Source organism: Mustela erminea, chromosome 1 (genome assembly GCF_009829155.1).
Source record: "Mustela erminea isolate mMusErm1 chromosome 1, mMusErm1.Pri, whole genome shotgun sequence".
NCBI classification, from domain to species: Eukaryota; Metazoa; Chordata; class Mammalia; order Carnivora; family Mustelidae; genus Mustela; species Mustela erminea.
Window position 1 is genome coordinate 17620382 of NC_045614.1, and position 21423 is coordinate 17641804.

The 21423-nt window shown below is 43.3% G+C and overlaps 1 protein-coding gene across 1 annotated transcript in view; it reads right to left on the reverse strand.

Moving 5' to 3' along the window:
* SCAP (SREBF chaperone) overlaps positions 1 to 15355 on the reverse strand; it is a 70229-nt gene extending 54874 nt beyond the window's left edge. Inside the window, exon 1 of the mRNA XM_032318146.1 lies at positions 15283 to 15355. The gene's annotated coding sequence lies outside the window, so the exon portion shown is untranslated. The remainder of the gene's footprint in view (positions 1 to 15282) is intronic.
* Positions 15356 to 21423: the final 6068 nt, after the last annotated feature.

A 21423-nucleotide genomic window follows, 5' to 3' on the forward strand; every position in this document is an offset into this window, starting at 1 on the left:
GGGCACAGGCAGTAAATTTCTCTGACACCAGCTCTAGCAACTTTTTTCTAGATCGGTCCATCCCCTGAGGTAAGAGAAACAAAAGCAAAACTATACACTTTTGGGACAACATCAAAATAAAAAGCTTCTGCACAGTGAAGGAAACAATCAACAAAACTAAATGGCAACCTATGGACTGGAAGAAAATATCTGTAAATGACATATCCTTTAAAAGGTTAGTATTCAAAATATATTAAGAACTTATAAAACTCGGGCGCCTGGGTGGCTCAGTGGGTTGAGCCGCTGCCTTCGGCTCAGGTCATGATCTCAGGGTCCTGGGATCGAGTCCCGCATCGGGCTCTCTGCTCAGCAGGGAGCCTGCTTCCTCCTCTCTCTCTCTGCCTCTCTGCCTACTTGTAATCTCTCTCTGTCAAATAAATAAATAAAATCTTTAAAAAAAAAAAAAAAAAGAACTTATAAAACTCAACACCCAAAAACCAAATAATCCAGTTTACAAATAGGCAAGAGACATGAACAGACACTTCTCTGAAGAAGCATCGAGGTGGCCAACAGACATGAAATGATGCTTAACATCACTCAACATCAGGGAAATGCAGATCAAAACCAAAATAAGATAACACCTCATAAGAATGGCTAAAACCAAAAACACAAGAGAAAACAGGTGTTGATGAGGATGTGGAGAAGGAGGAACACTCAGGTACTGTTGGTGGGAATGCAAACTGGTATAGTCACTGTGGAAAAGAGTGGTTCCTCAGACCGCTGGATTCCTCAAAAAATGAAAAACAGAACTACCCAGTATCTAGCAATCACACTAGGTATCTACCCAAAAAATACAAAAACATTAATTCAAAGGGATACATGCATCCCTATTTTTATAGCAGCATTATTTGCTATAGCCAAGATAAGGAAGCAGCCCAAGTGTCTGTCGCTAGATGAATGAATGGAGAAAGAAGCTGTGGTATATGCATGCAATGGAAAAGTATTCAGTCACAAAAAAGAGCAAAATCTTGCCATTTGCAGTAACATGGATGAAGCTAGAGAGTATAATACTGAGTGAAATAAGTCAAAGAAAGACAAATACCATATAACTTCACTCATATGTGTAATTTAAGAAACAAAACAAAGAAGCAAAGGGTTAAAAAAAAGAGAGAGAGAGAGAGACAGACTCTTAACTATAGAGAACAAACTGATGGTGACCAGAGGGGAAAGGGTGGGGGGAGGGGTGAAACAGGTGATGCGGACTGAGGCGCACACTTGTGATGAGCACCACATGATTCAAATAAAAACTTAAAACAAAAAGCAAAAAACCCTACAAAGTGTTGCAAGAAAAAACTGCCAAGCAAGAATACTTTATCAAGCTGTGCTGTCCTTCAGAAATGAAGGAGCGATAAAGACTTTTTCAGACAAACAAAAGCCCTGAGTTCATCACCACTAGACCTGCTTTACAAGAAATGCTGAAAGGAGTTCTTCAAGCTGACGTGAAGGGACAATAATTAGTAACATGAAAATATACACTGGGTAAAGGCAAGTATACAGTCATTCAGAAAACTCTAATACTCTAATATGATAATGTGTTAATCACTTAATTCCAACATAACGGTTAAAAGACAAAATTACTAAAAATAACTACAGCAACAATAATTTGTTAATAGCTACAAAAAAGACATAAAAATGGTTAACAGATACATGGAAAGGTACTCAACACCCCTAATCATCAGGGAAATGCAGAGCAAAACTACCTCACACCTGTTAGGATGGCTTTTGTTTACGGAGACTCCTGGGTGGTTCAGTCGGTTAAGCATCCTCAACTCTTGATTTCAGCTCAGGTCATGATCTCAGGGTTATGAGATCCAGCCATGCATCAGGCTCAGGCTGGATGTGGAGTCTGCTTAAGATTTTCTCTCTGCCCACCCCCAAATAAATAACTAAATAAACAGACAACCGATGAGGCGCCCAGGGGGGGTCAGTCAATGAAGCATCTGACTGATAAGGTTCTGAGCTCGGGCCCCATATTGGGCTCCACGCTGGGCGTGAAGCCTACTTTTAAAAAAATAAATAAGTAAAAAGACAACAGAAAACATGTGTTGGGAAAGATGTGGAGAAAAGGGAATGCTTGTACATTGCTGGTAGTAAACTGGTACAATCATTACAGAAAACAATATGAATATTCCTCAAAAAATTAAAAACCAAACTAAACCTATAATCTAGCAATCCTACTTCTGGGTATATATCCAAAGCAAACAACATCATTATCATGAACGGCTATCTGCATCCCCATTAGCGCAGCATTATTCACAATAGCCAAGTTATGGAAACAACCTAATTGTTTGTGAACAGGTAAATGGATAAAGATGATGTAGTGGAGATTTACAATGGAATACTACTGAGCCATGAGAAAAGAAGGAAACCCTGCCATTTATATTATACTTACATATAGACAGATGACAGACAGACACACACAGACTTCAACTATTTATTCCCTTCTCAACCCCAAAGCCAAATCAACCCCATTGGGAACACATTAGAGTAATTCCCATCAGATTCAAAGACCAAACAAGCCTGTGCACTTCATCACCACCATTTATTAGTGCTGTGGAGGCGCCAGTGATCACAATTAGGCGATGGGAAGAAAACAAAGGCATGCAACTAGAAAAGAATAAAATGATCATTATTTGTGGAGTATATTCTAATATAGAGAATCAGCTGAAAACCTTTACCTTTCACTACTGGCAGGTAGTGAAAATTAACATACAGAAATCCATGCCTTCACATACATCAACAAGAAGGTAGAAGATAAAATACTTTGACAACACTAAAAACAAAAAAAGCTCTGGGAATAAACTTAACAAGAAATGCCAAGAAATCTCTCAAACTCAGAGGGACATGAAAGAAGACTCAAAGAAAAAGGCATACAGTCTTAGTGGGGAAGACTCATCACCTAAATATCACTCATCCTACATTAACCTAAAAATGTAACACAGTGCCAAGAAAAACAAAAAGGATTTTTTTTTTGAAACAGATTTATCTTACGGTTCATACAGAAAAACAAACATAGCCAGGAAAGTTCTGAAAATTAAAGGCAATGAATGATAATTAACTTTACCAAATATCAAAACATGCTCTAGAGCCAGAGTAATTAAAACAATGTGTACCCAAACATAAACACACAGATTCATGTGTAGAACAGAAAGTCCACAAATAGACCCAAATTCATTCAACATGTGGCAAAGTATATCACATACAGTAAAGGACATTTGACCAGTGGGAGGAAAGATGGATTACTCATTACAAGGTGTTGCAACAAATGGGTGGCCATTTGGGAAAAAATTAAGTTGGAGCTTCTCAACTCTTCTGTTCAGGGGTGTTCTTTGCATGATGCAGACAAACACACAGAGAGCTCTTTTCTTTGTGATAATTTGTTGTCAATACATAAGAGTTTTCTCATTGTCTTTCACAATCGGATAATAGTCCACAGTCAGGATGTGCTTTTCTTTAGCCAGAGCTCTCCTGACAGACATACAAGGTGTCTTCTCAAATTCCAAATGGATAAAAGATATAAAGGTAAATAATGAAATTTAAAAAGTACTTTAAGAAACCACAGGGTAATTTTTCATACTCTTCTACTAGGGAAGCTCTTTCTAGGTATGACAAAGAACCCAGAAGCCTTAAAAGTCCAATGAATATGACCCAATAAAGAACTAATTTTTTTTTTTCATGACAAAACCATCCTAAATAAAAAGAAATAACAATCTGGAAAAATATAACCGCAATTTTTATCACCAACAAAGTGCTAAGTTTCTTCATAAATGAAAGATTTTTACAAAATCAATGTTAAAAACACCAAAGCCCAAAGGAAAAATGGGCAAAGGAAATGGAAATGGTCCCTCAATCTTAGAGCAAAGGGAGAGCTACAAATTAAAACTACCCCGATAGGAACGTTCACTCTATTACTCTTTTAACTTTTCTATAGGGTAAATTGAGTTTTGGGAAAAAAAAATATACACAAAGAAACAATTTTTTCACCTATCAAACAGGTAAATACCGAACCATGCGCTCTCCCAGTGCTGGTGAGGTGTGCGGAAATAGGCACAGCCACACACAGCTAAGGAGCACACAGGCACCGAGCCTCTAATGGAGGCTGATCAGGTAAGAGCTAACAATTTTACAAAAGCACATACTCACTAACACAGCAATGTCGCTCCTGGTTAAGTGACCAGGCAGATGTACTTGGCCATGCATCAAAGGATGCTATATATAGAAGGCAACTCAGTGTTTCTAAACTAGCAAAATTTACAACACCTTGTATGTCTGTCAGGAGAGCTCTGGCTAAAGAAAAGCACATCCTGACTGTGGACTATTATCCAATTGTGAAAGACAATGAGAAAACTCTTATGTATTGACAACAAATTATCACAAAGAGACAAAAAAGTGAGGGACATAGTGTGCTACTTTCATGTAAAAGAAAAGAGCTCTCTGTGTGTTTGTCTGCATCATGCAAAGAACACCCCTGAACAGATACTAGAGAACTGGTAACACTGGCTGCCTCTAGGGAGAGGATGGGGGCCAGGGGCAAAATGGAAGGGAAGCTTTCCCACATATACTGTTGTTCCTTTTGAATTTTCTGCCATGTGAATCTATTACTGCAGCGAAAAGCTGAAATTAACAATATTGAACGCTTCCCTGTGGAAGCAGTGGCCTCAGTCTCTGAGCTTCCTTCCGTAACTGTGTATCTCTTTCAGCCTCCTCTGATTGATTGTGGTTTCTTTGGGAAGAAGGTCACTGCTGAATCACTTTTGTGTTCCCTAGAGCACCCAGCACCTCACCTGGTGCCGAGCGGAAAGTCACTGCAGGTCTGTTCACTGGGTTAAACTAGTCCACTGTTGCAAACAGTTCATCCTTGGGGAAAAGAAGCTTTTCCTGAAAGTTGCTTTGTAAAGTAGACTGATGATTAGGACACGAAATTCTGCTTCTGTAAGCATCAAAATTAGGCAAATAGCCAGAAGAATGCTCAGCAGAGTAAGTTAAAAGTACTGAAAAGAGAAAGAAGTTTCAGTTCATGAATGAAAGCTGATTTCAGAGAACGTGAAGCGTGAAAATACATATATTCAAGAGAATGATTACTGCCACATTTAGAATAATAATTGGGGGCACCTGGGTGGCTCAGTCAGTTAAGTTGAAGTCAGTTAAGTCGAAGGCATCTGTCTTCTACTGGGGCATAACCTGGGAGTCCTAGGATTGAGCCCTCCCCACCCACCCCCCCATTCCCCCTGCCCCTGTCACAACCCAATAAGGGTCCCTGCTCCGTGGGGAGCCTGCTTCTCCCTCTACCTGCAGCTCCCCCTGCTCATGCTTTCTCTCACACATGCGCTGTTTGTTTCTGTCAAATAAATAAATAAAACCTTAAAAAAAAAATCATTGGGATGGCACAGCAACACCCAGATTGAAGGAAAGACAAAATTGTATTAACAAGTAACCAAGTACATGATGCTGCCCCTCTTCACAACTGGACATCAACAAATACATTAAAGATTTTCTTCCACAATGCCAGCTACCTACATTCTTATTCCCTCTTGAACTGGTCAGGAATGACTAACAAAGAGACTGAACTGACCCTTGCCAAGAATATGGGAAAAGAATTTTTTTTAAAGCTAGAAACAGGGGTGTCTGGGTGGCTCAGTCAGTTAAGTGTCCAACTGTTGATTTCAGCTCAGGTCATGTTCTCAGGGTTGTGAGATCGAGCCCCACAGCAGTCTCTGTGCTCAGCGGGCAGTCCGCTTGAGATTCTCTCCCTCCCTCTGTCTCACCCCCAGTTGCCTTCTCTCTCTCTAAAATAAATAAATAAATCTTAAAAAATAAAATAAAGGCAGAAACAACTCAAGAGCCCAGTGGGGCAGCCCTGTCATTTCACAAGACCTCTGGCCCAGGCAGAAGGTACCTCAGTCTCAGTCCTGGCAGGTGCTGGGACCAGCCACCTGCTCCCAGCTACACATGGGCAGCCCCATCCACATCCACACAGGATGGAGGCCCCTTGCCTGGTTTCCTGACAAATGTGTGGCCTGCTGGAGAGCACCATCGTTCTTAATAGCTTACCCCAAAGTGGGGGTGTGATGAGTCTCTTTTTTATTATGGTTTCAAGAGCTTTTCATACAAATGCCGCATGGAAAATGGTTCCATTCCCAACACAGATCTGCAAAAGCACTGTTTGTGAGGGAAAGAACTGCAAAGAAGAAACCAAAGATGAGGTTCTCCTGGAGCTCTTCTCCTTGACACAATCTTCTGAACAAATGGTGCTGGGAACACTGAATAGCTACTATACAAAACAGTTAAATTGAACCCTTAGATCACATACATAAATTTGAAATGCATCAAAGGCCTAAACAAAGAGCTAAAACTACAAAACTCTTTTTTATTTTATTTTATGTATTTGAGAGAGAGAGAGAACAAGAGAGAATGCAGAGCAGGGAGAGGAGAGGGAGAAGCAAACTTCCCGCTGAGCAGTGAGCCCCATGCAGGGCTCGATCCCATGACCCCAGAATCATGACCTGAGCCAAAAACAGATGCTTTTTTTTTCCCCCAAAAACAGATGTTTAACAAACTGAGCCACCCAAGTGCCCCTAAAACTATAAAACTCTTAAAAGAAAGTAGAGAAAAAGCATCATGATGTTGGATTTAAAAAGGATTTCTTACATATGACACCAAAAACACAGGCAAAAAAAACCCAAAAAACAAACAAACAAACAAACAAAAAACAGACAAACCAGACCTCAAACAATGAATAATTTTTGTGCAACAAAGGAAACTTTCAACAGAGTGAAAAGACAACCCACAGAATGGGAAAAAGTATTTGCATATCACATCTAATAAGGAATTAATACCCAGAATAAAAAACTCTTATATCTTGGCAGCAGAAAAACACATAACCCTATTCAAAAATGGGCAAAGGACTTGAACAGACATTTCTCTAGAGAAGGTATACAGATGGCCAAGAGGCACATAAAGAGATGCCCAACATCACTAATCATTAGGGAAATGCAAATTAAAGCCTTAATGAGATACCACTTCACACCTACTTGAATGGCTCTTATTAAAAAAATTAAAAACAAACAAATGAAAATGGGAAATGAGTGTTGGTATGGATGTGGAGCAACTGGGAACACTTGGGCATTACTGACAGAATATAAAATGGGACAGCTGCTGTAGGAAATAGTTTGGCAGTTCCTCAAAAAGTGAAACATAGAAATTCCAGCAATTCCTCCCCGCAGTATATAGCCAAAGAATTGAAAGTAGGGATTTGAACAGATATCTGTACACTCATGTTTATAACAGCATTATTCACAATAGGCAAAAGACAGAAATAATCCAAGTGTTCACGGACAGATGAAGAGCTAAATGAAATGTGGATACACATACAACAGAATATTATTTGGCCTGAAAAAGGAATGAAATTCTGATACATGCTTTAACACGGAGTTGGGGCACCTGTGGATCAGCGCGGTAAAGCCTTAGGCTTGGCTCATGGTCCCAGAGTCCTGGAATCAAGCCCCACATCTGGCTCTCTGCTCAGCAGGGAGCCTGCTTCCCCTCCTCTCTGCCTGCCTCTCTGACTATTTGTGATCTCTGTCTGTCAAATTTCAAAAAAAAAAAAAGAAAAACAAACTTTAAGAAAACATCGGGCAAAGGTTGCCTGGCTGGCTCAGTAGGTATAGCATGGAAGTCTTGATTGCAGGGTCATGAGTTCGAGCCACACACTGGGTGCACAGATTACTTAAAAAAAAAAAAAAAAAAGGTAAAAGCTTCCATAACATTGGATTTGGCAATGATTTCTTGGATAAGACACCAAGAACAGGGTTGCCTGGGTGGCTCAGTCATTAAGTATCTGCCTTCAGCTCAGGTCATGATCCCAGGGTCCTGGGATGGAGACCCCCATCAGGCTCCCTGTTCAGCAGGGAGCCTGCTTCTACCTCTCCTGCTCCCCCTGCTTGTGTTCCCTCTTTCACTGTTTCTCTGTGAAATAAATAAATAAAATCTTAAAGAAAAAAAAAAAAAAAGACACCAAGAACACAGGCAACAAAAGAAAAAAAAATTGGACTTCATAAAAAAATTTTAAATTGTGTGCATCAAAAGACACTATCAACAGAGTAAAAAGGCAGTACACAGAAAATATTTACAAATCAAGTATCTGATAAAGAGATCACTATCCAGGGATGCTTGAGTGGCTTAGTGGGGTAAAGCCTCTGCCTTCTGCTCAGGTCATGATCCCGGGGTCCTGGGACCAAGCCCTGCATTGGGCTCTCTGCTCAGCGGAGAGCCTGCTTCCCCCCTCTCTCTCTGTGCCTACTTGTGATCTCTGACTGCCAAATAAATAAATAAAATCTTTTTAAAAAAAAGAGAGAGAGATTACTATCCAGCATACATAGAGAACTCCTAAAACTCAACAACAACAAAAAACAATCTGATGTAAAACTGGGCAAAGGACTTGAATAAACAGTTCTCCAAAGATACACCAATGACTAACAAGCACATGAAAAGATGCTCAACATCACCACCCATTAGGGAAATGCAAATCAAAACTATAATGAGATACTATCTCAAACCCACTTGGATGGTTACTATAAAAAACAGAACAAACAGGAGTACCTGGGTGGCTCAGTTGTTAAGTGCCTGCCTTTGGCTCAGATCATGATCCCAGGATTCTGGGATCAAGCCCAGCATCAGGTTCCCTGCTCAGTGGAAAGCCTGCTTCTCTCTCCCACTTGCCTGCTTGTGTTCCCTCTCTTGCTGTGTGTGTGTCTCTCTCTCAAATAAATAAATAACTAGTCTGAAAAAATAAAAAAGAAGGAAATTCTAATACATGCTACAGCATGAATGAACCATGAGAACATCATGCTAAATGAAACACACCAGTCACGAAAAGACAAATTCTGTATGATTCCACCCACGTGGAATTAGATTAGAAAAAAATCATAGATAGGAAGTAGAACGGGCGGTTGCCAGGGGCAGGGGGAAGGAGGGAATGGGGAGTTAATGTTAAATGGGTATGGAGTTTCAGTGTTGCAAGATTAAAAGAGAAATGGAGAAGGATGGTTGTGATGGTTGCACGTTATGTGTGCATTTAATACCATTCAACTGCACAGTTAAAATGATTAACATGGTTAAGTTTTATGTGTATTTATCACAACAGAAAAATTAAACTACAATAACAAAGAATGAGTACACAGGAGGGGGCCGGGGATAGGGCTAGGAGGAATTCAAAAGTATTAAGAAAAAAGGAAATAGGGTGGGAACACATTTGGTTACAATACAATGACAGTAATCTTTAGAACTGGGATAAAATGTGTTCTATATTTTGTGGCAAAATCTTAAAGAGCAAAATAACTAGCCATTAAACAGAACATTATAAGCCAGAAATAATTTTATACAGAAACCACAAGCCATACAAACAGGACTCTGAGCTCCCTAATAGCCAACGCAAAGAAGGAAACATTACTGACACAGTTCACCATATACTTTAAAAAAAAAAAATCAAACCAGTAGCTTAAATGAGGCACAGTCACTCCAGGCACTGAACATGAAGAAATTTTTTTTTTTTAAAGATTTTATTTATTTATTTGACAGAGAGAGATCACAAGTAGGCAGAGAGGCAGGTAGAGAGGAAGGGAAGCAGGCTCCCTGCTGAGCAGAGAGCCCGATGCGGGACTCGATCTCAGGACTCTAAGAGCATGACCTGAGCCGAAGGCAGTGGGTTAACCCACTGAGCCACCCAGGCGCCCCCATGAAGAAATTTCTAATTGGCCTCACAGGTTTTCTTGGGGAGTTCTCAGATCTCAATGCAAGCTGGCGGGGCCATGCCAAGTCACTTTACTAAAGAGCTGGAAGAGGGACTAGAATTACGCTGCTTCTTAATGATCTGGCTTCACTCAAAAACAAAACATTGCCTGGAACGTAAGCATTAAAACACCTTCCAGGGGCACCTGGGTGGCTCTGAATCAGGCGACTGCTTTCAGCTCAGGTCATGATCCTGGAGTCTCAGGATAGCACTGGGCTCCCTGCTCAGCAGGGAGTCCGCTTCTCCCTCTGATCCTCCCCACTCTGGTGCTCGGGCTCTCTCTCAAATAAATAAATAAATAAAAATCTTAAAACAACAACAAAAAAAAACCCCACCTCCCAGCACAGTCTAATGAATGTTCTTTCTCTCAGTTGAGCTTCGGATGGCACTTGGGAGAAGAATTCAAGATTATCTTTCCTGACAGGAATATGAGATGCAACATTCTCTGTTGTTTGCTAACGGCAGGTCTTGGGGTTTCCAACAGTCACTGTTGCAGGGATGACAAATTAGAATGCATATCCAAACCCAACGAAGGCTCAGGCTGGCAGAAGGGACCTAATCACCCACGGAGATGAGATGGCATCCACGTGAGGTGGCAGGGAAGAAGGGCTGGGCAGGCCAGCTCGGGGAAGGCCATGAGGGCAGGGGGACACTGAAGACTGTTGAAGAGGACCACGACCGGAGACCTTCCGAGCGATACTGCGGTCTTCTGAAAGGTGCAATCCAGGCCCCCAGCCAAACACAGCAAGCTGCTCAAAGGATCAAGTTAACTGGGGAACACAGAAATAAATGAGATTTTTAAGTTAAAAAAAAAAATGTTGTAGGATAGTGTTTTACAGAAAAAGAGGTTCACATATAACATGGCTACAGAGGGATGAATCGGATACAAAACAGTATGATCCCATTATAAAGACAGAGAACAAGAGAATGAGCGAGAGTGAAGCCTGCTAGTGGTCACCACCGGGATTACAAAACTTGTGCATGTGCACACCTGCGTACTAATTGTTCTTCAACATGGACAACTTGTATTAAAAAAACAAAAAAACCTCTAACTCAAGAAATTTAGAAATACAGTACGCAGTAAAAAGTATAAACAGCAGTATCACTGAGAATGAAATCTTAATTATGACATCATCTAAAAATAAGGGGAACTGTCTAAAAACAAGAGCCAGTTATGTACTTGGCAAAACTATAATATACGACTGACTGATGCTGCTGGGATTCAGTGTGAAACACATCAGCACTGGCATTGTGCTCTGGTTTCAGGTGTGCCTGTATGGAGCCGTGGCTCTCAAAGTATGGTTCCAAAGACGGGCAGCAGCTGCCTGAGAACTTGCTTGAAATTCAAATTCTAAGGCCTATCTCTGACCTACAGAGTCAGAGACTCTAGCGAAATAGGATTAAAACAAGGTGATTCTAATTCACACAAAAGTCTGAGAACCACTGGTATGAATAATGCCTCACCTGTCTAGCGAGGGGAATGTATTTTCTTGCTCAAATCCCTTTCTGTTATTTTAACCTGAACTCCTGAACAAACACTAATCTATTCAATTGTGAAATAAACTGGAAGAGAATTTAAAGATTTTTTTAAGTTAGGCAGAATTCTGGAATTGCTTATTTTGATACAAGTTACCAATCACTGCAGCGGAGTGACCTGAAGAAACTCAAATCTCCTTTGTAAGAAGTGGTAAGGAATCAACATTTGGAATTTTAATATATCTAAATATCATCTAAGATTTGCAAATACTCTGAAGTTAACAGCACAAATGTGACTATTACAACTGCCACATTTATGTTAATTATTTTAGTCTCTCTTATTTCTCACATTAACAAGTTTAAAATAGAGGTTCAACAAAATTTTAATTTCTAAAGGGTTGTATCAGTCACTATAGCTCCAAACTTAACACTGCTACTACATTTGAGACATAAAGCCTATTAAAATACCAGATCCTCTTTCACAAAATTGTGACTGCAATTTTTAAAATAATTTATAACTGGTTATTAATATGAAATACCATTCTTGGGGCACCTGGGTTGCTCAGTCGGTTAAGCATCTGCCTTCCACTCAGGTCATGATATCAGGGTCCTAGGATTGAGCCCTACATCTGGCCCAGTGGGGAATCTGCTTCCCCCTTTGCCCCTCCCCTCCTCATGCAGGTGCTCTGTCTATGAAATAAACTTTTAAAAATGTTTTTAAAAAATACGAAATACTCCTCTCTCTAATTATGTGAAATTATAGTGAACTTCACTAAACTTCCTAATAAGGAACAAATGGTTAGCTCAACACCTTACATGTTTGATACAAATGTTAAATATCAAATAAGTCAGTGGTTTCCAATTTTTTTAAAATTTAAACCCCCCAAAAGAACTTGAGTATACGTCCCAATATATGCATATTCGTATATACGCATGTACTACTATAATATACAGTGTACCTTATAAAATAACCTAATAATAATGAAGTAAAGCTAAAACAAACACAAAGATCAGTTTGATTTTTTCCCCTGAGACTTCCAAGCGCCCTTGCTGCATGGACACGCCCCATCTCTGGACTCCACGGTAAAGCTTACGTATGGCCCAGCAACCCCACAAGCATGCTCCGGCAGTGCCCCCGACCCCTGAAGCGGAAGCTGTCAAATGCAGCCCCCAAACTGCTATCCTTCCTGCTGAGTCCCACATCTCTGACCTGAGTCTGTGATGCTAGCTAGCTCCTTCCTTGCTTGCACCCCATCACTGTACTCTGCCGCCACAAGAGCATAAAAGCATGGACTCTGTTGTCAAACAAACCTGGGTTTGCACCTGGGCGCTGCCTCTAACTCAAGCAGTGACCCAGGACCCATCAAATAACATCTGTAAAAACTCAGCACTAAAGGGGGGAGAGGTAGTAACAGTATCTCACCTGGTTACTATAATGATTAAGTAAGATAAGCTATTATTAGAGCACCTAGCACAGTACCTAGACAGCACAGGTGTTCAATAAATATTTTTTACTCAATTACTACGGGGGGGGGGGGGGAGTCACGTGGACTTTGTTTCATCAGCCAACTCCGGAAGGAAGCAAGTTACAGTGGAAGTAGCTCAGGCAGTAGAGTCTGGCAGATCTGGTTTGAAGACCTGATCCACGACTTACAAGCTGGGTGACCCTGGAAACCCAGATTCACTCTAAGGAGCGGTCTTCTTATCTGTTCAAATGGAAGTGATGACATAAACCGTATACAAAGTACCTGTTGGAGCCAATATAACTAACCCTGGCCACAGCAAACGGCTATCAACGGTGAGAGTAATTGAACAGCACATAAACCTACATATCATTCCTTGGGACACATTCATGTGTGTGGATAGATAACTAAGAGAGTAAGCATTCCTAAGTCTGCCACCAAACATTAATACGTGCATAAGTACTGAATCCCACAAACATGGTTTGCACCCCAACTGGACAGTTTACTTGCTCATATACGACCTCGACAATTCAGCATCTTTCTGCCTCCATCGTTCAGTCATAAACTAGGAGTAGACTTTACATCCACCTAACAGTCAACTGGTCTGGGTGATGGGGATGGAAGGCAAACCAATATTATAAAGCACATGGAGACCTCAGGAGAGGTGGTTTTTGCACAACAGCAAAAGAAAAGAGAGAGCTCTCAAACACCAGATTAGTTCACAATAAATGAGAATTTTTTAAAAGATTTTATTTATTTGACAGACAGAGATCACAAGTAGGCAGAGAAAGAGAGAGGAGGAAGCAGGCTCCCCACTAAGCAGAGAGCCTGATGCGGTGCTCAAACCCAGGACCCTGGGATCACGACCGGAGCCAAAGGCAGAGGCTTTAACTCACTGAGACACCCACGCACCCCAATGAGAATTCTTTCAATCTGAGACTCAAACAAGGACTATGAATACACACACACACACATACATATACATATATTTTGGTTTTTTACATGATGTGCCTACTGGGAATGCTGCAAATGTGTAAAAACCTAAAACCCAAACTATATTAACATACACTTAAAAAGGTACAGGTCACAGGGGCCCAGGTGCCTGAGTCAGTTGAGCTGCTGACTCTTGTTATCAGCTGGGGTTTTGATCTCAGGGTCAAGAGTTCAAGACCCCTGCCCCCCCCCCCCACCAGGGCTTCACCTGGAGCCATCTTAAAAAAAAAAATACAGGTCAGATGGTAACTACTCTTATGGTGAGCATAATGTACAGGCAGTTGAATCACTGTCATCCAGAAATAATGTAACACTGGAGTGTAACAACTACACTCCAAAAAATTATTTTTTTAAATAGCACCATAAGGGCACCTGGGTGGCTCAGTGGGTTAAGCCTCTGCCTTCCGCTCAGGTCATGATCTCGGAGTCCTGGGATGGAGCCCCGCACCGGACTCTCTGCTCAGCGGGGCCCTGCTTTCCCCTCTCCCTCTGCCTGCCTTTCTGCCTACTTGTAATCTCTGTCTGTCAAATAAATAAATAAAATCTTTTTTTAAAAAACAGCACCGTAGAAAAGGAATAAGAAAGGAAAAGAAGTTCATCGGTTAAGCATCCCTCAGGAACACTACCCAGACATTCTTGACCCTAGCAGGATATCCTGAGACCGCAGCACACCAATAAGACACCCTATAACCAAACTCCAAAAGAGATCTGGTCCAATACAAGAAACACATACAAGACTAACATCATTAAGGAAACCTTTCCTGGGTTTTCTTCACAAGAATTGTTACAAAATCCCCAGAAAGAATTTAACCCCGCAGCTCTGTTACCATAGAAGGTGGGCCAGCAAGTAGCCACAAGGAAGGGGAACTCCTGCCAGAGGCCCCGCGGGGACCCTCCGCTCCCTCCAGCCGAGAGCATTTCCACCTGTGCAACTTTCTGCACTTCAAACGGCCCAGGCTCCCTGCACTCGTGCCACCCTGACATTATAATCCCGTATGATATACCGAGGTAATAAACACGAGGCAACACAGTAAACACCGGCAACGTGAGTGAGCAAAGTTTGGGCTTGGGCAAAACTAGAAACCAAGCAAAACCCAGCAAAGGAGCTACGTGTTGCCTCAAAACCAGACAGCCCCAAAAAGAGGCAGAGTGGACAGCAAGCTCTCCCCCGCACTCTGGAAAACCCCGACAGCTCCGAAGCAGGTTCTAGAAGCGGCGGCTTCCCGGGGACGGCGGGCCAGGGGCCGCCACGGCGCGACCCCCTCAACCGGCAGTGGTCACCCGGTGCCAGAAGCTGGGTGGGGACACGAGGGCGCGGGCGGGGACCCGGTGCGGGTGGGGACGCGGCGGCCCGGCCCCCTCTCTGGGCTGCGGTCTCCCGGCCCGCACGGCTGCTGGACAGCGCCCACGCCCGCGCGCCCGAGTCCCCAGCGGCCCCCACCCCCCAACCTCCCGGGACCGCGCGGCCGGAGGCCCGAACCCCGGGCCCCGGGACAGGCGCCGTGGGGACACGCGCGGCAGTACCTGTGGCGGCAGCAGCTCCCGGGCGGCGGCGGTGGCGGCGGCGGCGGCGGCGGCGGCGGCGGTGGCGGCGGCGGTGGCGGCGGCAGCGGCGGGGGCGGGGCGCGGCGTGCGCGCTCCCGGCCCGCGGTCCGGTACGTGGTACCCGCCCTCTCTCTCCCGGCCGCCGGGCGCCCGCGCAGCTCTCCGCCCCTTCACCTCTCACCTCCTACCTTTCCCCTCCCGCCCTCACCGCCCCCCGCACGTGCTCCAGTGGCGCGCACATGCGTAGTCGAGCCCGTCCCGCGGCTCCCGCTCGCCCCCTGGCGGACGTCTGCCGCGCCACCCGGAGGGAGGGAGAGGTGGCGGTACTGGTCCGGGCGGGGCGGGGCGGGGATTGAAGATGGGGCAGGGCCCTGAGCCCGCACCAGGACTTGACCGCTGTGACAGCACCTTACGAGGATTACCAAGAACGTGCCCAAGATGCCTAGGTCCCCGCTTAAAACAGCAAAAAATTAAAGACAACAGTACAGATGTACAACAAATACAGGTGGGTCGAATAAATTCAGTCCATAAAACTAATTTCCCTACAGCCTTTTTAAAAGACAAGTCTTACGAATACTTACTGATGTTGAAACCTGTTCCTGAAAGAGGTTCAAAATGAACTGTGAAGTACGATATCATTTTTATTGAAAGTCAACCACGGAGAAGGAAGGGTCTAGGTGCTGCAGCTGTGTAGTGAGTGGATATGTGTGGATGGCAGATTTAGGGTGTTGGGTTTTTCCATCCGCCGATGGGCATTTAACCATTTCACACGGACCGTGTCTTTGTTGGAATCGCATAGCTGCGTCCACTGAGTGTTTAGTATATGCCGGGGGCTGACCTGTCCGCTCATCTGAGCGTCCCGAAAACCCCGAGGGAGGTCTCCTTACTGGGACTCATATAAGGGGAACGTTGGGGGCTTCGTCTCCTGTGGGGACACAAGTCCCGGCCCGCCCAGTGCTGGCCAAGCCGGGATGCTGCGCACTGACTGCCCGAGGCCGCAAGCGGGGACCTGGATCGCATTCACCTCGCCCTCTCAGAACCGGGTCTAGAGCGTCAGAGATCAGCCCCGCCCCCAACCCTGCGGCCCCGGGGCACGCTCAGCTCAGCCGCACCCACCCGAGGCAGACCCTGCTCCTGCCCTCAGAGGCAACAGCTCTGGGATGGTATAAGGTATAGATGTAGTCACAATGCAAAGTGGGACTCAGAAGGAGCCCTTGTGCCGGCCCAGGCCGCTGACCCCTTCCAAGCCTTCTTCAAAGAGTCATATCCCCTCCCTCACACCCATTCATTTCCACAGGACTCAGGACCACCTCTCCAAGGCCTTGCCTCCCTCCCTGCCCAACACACTATTGTCAGGGGAAAGTAAACAATAGTGAGGACAACCGACCTTGGCCTAAAGTGATCTTTAAGATTTTGCCCTGTATTCAGGATTGGCTTCTGGTTTCAGATGGGACATTGGACAGGGTACCTGGAGAGAGTACTCGAGTAAGGTCATTATAATCGACTGTTTCCTTGTTCCCTTCTTGGTGAGCGGTGGGATCATACACACAGCCCTGCCCAATGTCCTGTGACTGATGCCTCCCCGCAGGGTGAATACACTTCCCTCTCCATTGGCAGCTTTGGCCACGTGTCTGGCTTTGGCCACCAGAGTGTGAGTGAACATGGCCTGGCAGAAGCTCTAAGAGCCACTGGTTGGGAGAATAAGCCTCTCATTCTCACCCTTAGCCAGGGGGACAGGAGTGCCACATTGGGAATGCTCCTTCCAGCTGGGTCCCAGAATGAGAGGGCATGGAGCAGAACGGAAGCAACGACCCATAGTTCCAAACATGTAACTTAAATGAAGTGTACGTCTGTCCATTTACGTCGCTGGGATTTGGAGGCTGCTTGCTACTACAGAAGAGTTCTGAGGGCTGGAGTCAAGATAACCTTGGTTTTTTTAAATAAACTTTGTTTTAAGTGTCCAGTGATTTCCAGGATACGTAGAGTGCAATCATCACATTCCAACCTCAGAACTTTTTCATCTGCCCAAAAAGAAACCAAGTGGAGTCATTTCCCATTCTCACCACAGTCCCGTTGGACTAGTTCGCTATCAGGCCTTTTGCGTCTGCCATCTTGTTTTTGAGGCTTATCTGCGCTGTGCCATGTCGCAGCACTTCATTCCTTTGAATTGCCAAATGGCATTCCACTGCAGGGCCCTCCCCCTGCGACGGATATTATGTTTCCACTTCTGGGCCATTATGAATAACACCATGAAACATCCACCTACAAGTGTTTCTGCTTTCATTTCTCTTGGGTATATACCTGGGAACTGAATGGCTGAGTCAGATGGTAAATCCATGTTAAGAAACTGCCAAACAGGAGAGCCTGGGTGGCTCTGTCGGTTAACCATCTGCCTTCGGCTTGGGTCATGATCCCGGGGTTCTGGGGTCAGACTTCCTGCTCAGCAGGGAGCCTGCTTCTTCCTTTCCTCCCTGCTCATGCTCTCTCCTTACCTCTTCCTCTCAAATATATAAATAAAATCTTAAAACAAAAACAAAAACAAAAACAAAAAACACAAAACTTCCCAACTGTTTTCCAAAGTGGCTGCACCATCTTTACATCCCCACCAGCAGTATCTGAGGCCCCAATTTCTTCATCTCCTTGCTAACACTTGAAATTGTCCATCCTCTCACTACAGCCATTTCAGTGATTCCACAGTGGCATCACATGGTGGTTTTAATTTGTATCCCCCTGTTAGGTAATGATATAGAACGTTTTCTTATGAGCCTATTGGCCATTCCTATGTCTGCTTGGGTGACATGTTTGTTCAAATCTTTTGCCTATTATTTAACTGGATTGTCTTTTTTTTTTTTTTAAGATTTTATTTATTTGACAGAGATCATAAGTAGGCAGAGAAGCAGGCAGAGAAAGAGGAAAGCAGGCTCCCTGCTGAGCAGAGAGCCCAATGCGGGCTCTCTGAGCCACCCAGGTGCCCCTAACTGGGTTGTCTTCTTAATGAGGTATGTTTTTTATATATTCTGGACACAAGTCTATTATGGTATATATGACTTACAAATAATTTTGTTAAAAAAATAGAATGGATAATTATTTTAGAAATAAAGTACTAAAACTGGCACAACGAAGAAAAGTTATCATATGTAAAGAGCAATAACAAAGAAATACTTTTAAACTACCTCTGAAAAATTACTTTACCTTGACCAAGGTAAGTCCTAATTTGGGATAAAATAAACTAAGAATTTGTCTGGATACAAAAAGTAGTGTGTTCTGGGGCACCTGGGTGGCTCAGTGGGTTAAAGCCCCTGCCTTCGGCTCAGGTCATGATCCCAGGATCGGGCTCTCTGTTCAGTAGGGAGTCTGCTTTCACCTCTCTCTCCCTGCTTGCCTCTCTGCCTACTTGTGATTCTCTGTCTGTCAAATAAGTAAATAAAATCTTAAAAAAAAAAAGTAGTAAGTTCCTCAACATGGTTTATGAGGCATATATTGCTCTTTTTTGGGTAAGCTTTATTTATTTGAAAGGGGGGAGGGGCAGAGGGAAGAGGAAGAGAATCCTCAAGTAGACTGTCTGCTGAGCACAGAACATGACACGGGGCTCAAACCTACGACCCTGAGATCATGACCTGAGCCGAAACCAAGAGTCAGATGCTCAATCAACTGAGCCACCCAGGTACCCTGAGGCATACATTGTTCTAATGCTCAAACACAGCCAAGCTAACAATTATTTAACAAAAAATTATAGCTCATCTTTCTTACAAATACAGATTGCATAGAAGCTCAATAATATTCATTTAAAAATTTTAACAAGCCTAACATAAGCAGTACGTTATAGAAAATAGAACAAATACCAGTAAAACAAGGCTGCAAAAGGAATTTAGCGCTCACACAACAGAGAGATGCTCAACACATGCACAGGAAAAATAGTGCCAGTACCTCAGTGAGGCTGAGAAAGTACAGAATTCACTAATGATTACCGGTTAAACTGTAAGGGGGGGGGGGCAAGAGATTAAGGAGGAGCATTTCTTTTTTCTTTCCCTTTCCAAGGTTATTTCACTAACTTGATAATTAATGTATTTTAAAAGTAAGAATTACTATAAAATATGCTTCCTATTCCCTTAAAAACAGAAATTAAAACAACAAATACCAGAGTGCCCAGGTGGCTCAGTCGTTAGGTATTTGCCTTCAGCTCAGGTCATGATTCCAGGATCCTAGGATCGAGCCCTGCATATGGCTCCCTGCTAGGTGGGAAGCCTGCTTCTCCCTCTCCCACTCCCCCTGCTTCTGTTCCCTCTCTCGCTGCATCTCTCTGTCAAATAAATAAAAAATTTTAAAAATCTTAAAAAAAAAAATACCTTCATGCCACTCCTTTTTTGTTTGTTTGTTTAAAGATTTATTTGAGAGAGAGAGAGGGAGGGAGAGCACAGAGGGAGAGGGAGAAACAGACTCCCTGCTGAGTCAGAGCCCAACACAGGGCTTGATCCCAGGACCCCGAGATCATGACCTGAGCTGAAGGCAACGCTTAACCAACTCAACCACCCAAGTGTCCCATGTCCTTTCAACACCACTCTTAACAGATTTCAAAATGCTGACTGAAGTTATTCATGGGAAATAAAGTATTCGAGCTGTGTCAAACTAAAAAGACTTTTCCATACTAAAGAAAACCATTGGGGCGCCTGGGTGGCTCAGTGGGTTAAAGCCTCTGCCTTCGGCTCAGGTCATGATCTCAGGGTCCTGGGATCGAGCCCCACATCGGGCTCTCTGCTCAGTGGGGAGCCTGCTTCCTCCTCTCTCTCCGCCTGCCTCTCTGGCTACTTGTGGTCTCTCTCTGTCAAATAAATAAATAAAATTAAAAAAAAAAAAAAAAAAAGAAAGAAAGAAAACCATTAACAAAACACACTGACTGGCTAGAAGAAGAAATTTGCAAATGATATACATCTATATATGATATAAGGAGTTAATACCTAAAATACATAAAAAAAAAACCTCCTACAACTCAACACCAAAAAAAAGTCCAATTAAAAAATGGGCAAAGGACCTTGGAAAGACATTTTTCAAGAAGACATCCAAATGGCCAACAGACACATGAAGAGATGCTCAACAACACTTATCATCAGAGAAATGTAAATCCAAACCACAATGAGGTATCACTTCATACCTGTCAGATGGCTAGAATCAAAAACACAACAAGTAACAACATTGGGAAGGATGTGGGGGGAAAAGGAACTCTCAGGCACTATTGATGAGAAGGTAAATTGGTGTAGCCATTGTGGAAAACAATACGGACTTCCTCAGAAAATTAAAAACAGAAATATTATATGACTCGGTAACTCTACTTTTGGATATTTACTCAAAGAAAACAAAAAGAGGGGCGCCTGGGTGGCTCAGTGGGTTAAAGCCTCTGCCTTCGGCTCAGGTCATGATCCCAGGGTCCTGGGATCGAGCCCCGCATCGGTCTCTCTGCTCAGTGGGGAGCCTGCTTCCTCCTCTCTCTCTCTGCCTGCCTCTCTGCCTACTTGTAATCTCTGTCTGTCAAATAAAATAAATAAAATATTTTAAAAAAAAAAGAAAAAAGAAAACAAAAAGAAACATAAAGAAAACAAGAACACTAATTTGAAAAGATAATGCACCCCTATGTTTATCACAGCACTATTTACTATAGTGAATACAAGATATGAAGCAACTCAAGTTTCCCTCCATAGATGAATGGATAAAGATGTCACACACACACACACACACACACACACACACACACACGTGTGCACACGCGCGTGCACATGCGTTAGCATATTACTCAGCTATAAAAAAGAATGAGCCGTTGCCATTGATGACAACATAGATGGACCTAGAGGAGACCATGCTAGGTGAAGTAAGTCAGACACAGAAAGACAAATACTGTATGATTTCACTTATATGTGGAAATTAAAAATGAAAACTAAAAAACAGAAACAGATTCATAAGTCCAGAGAATTGGCGATTGCCAGAGGGGAGGAGGGGAGGAGGATGGGCAAAATAAGTAAAGGGAATCAAGAGGTACAAACTTCCTGTTATAAAGTAAATAAATAGCAGGAATGCAAAATACAGCATGAGAAATTTAGCCAATAACAATGTAATAACTTTGTATGGTGC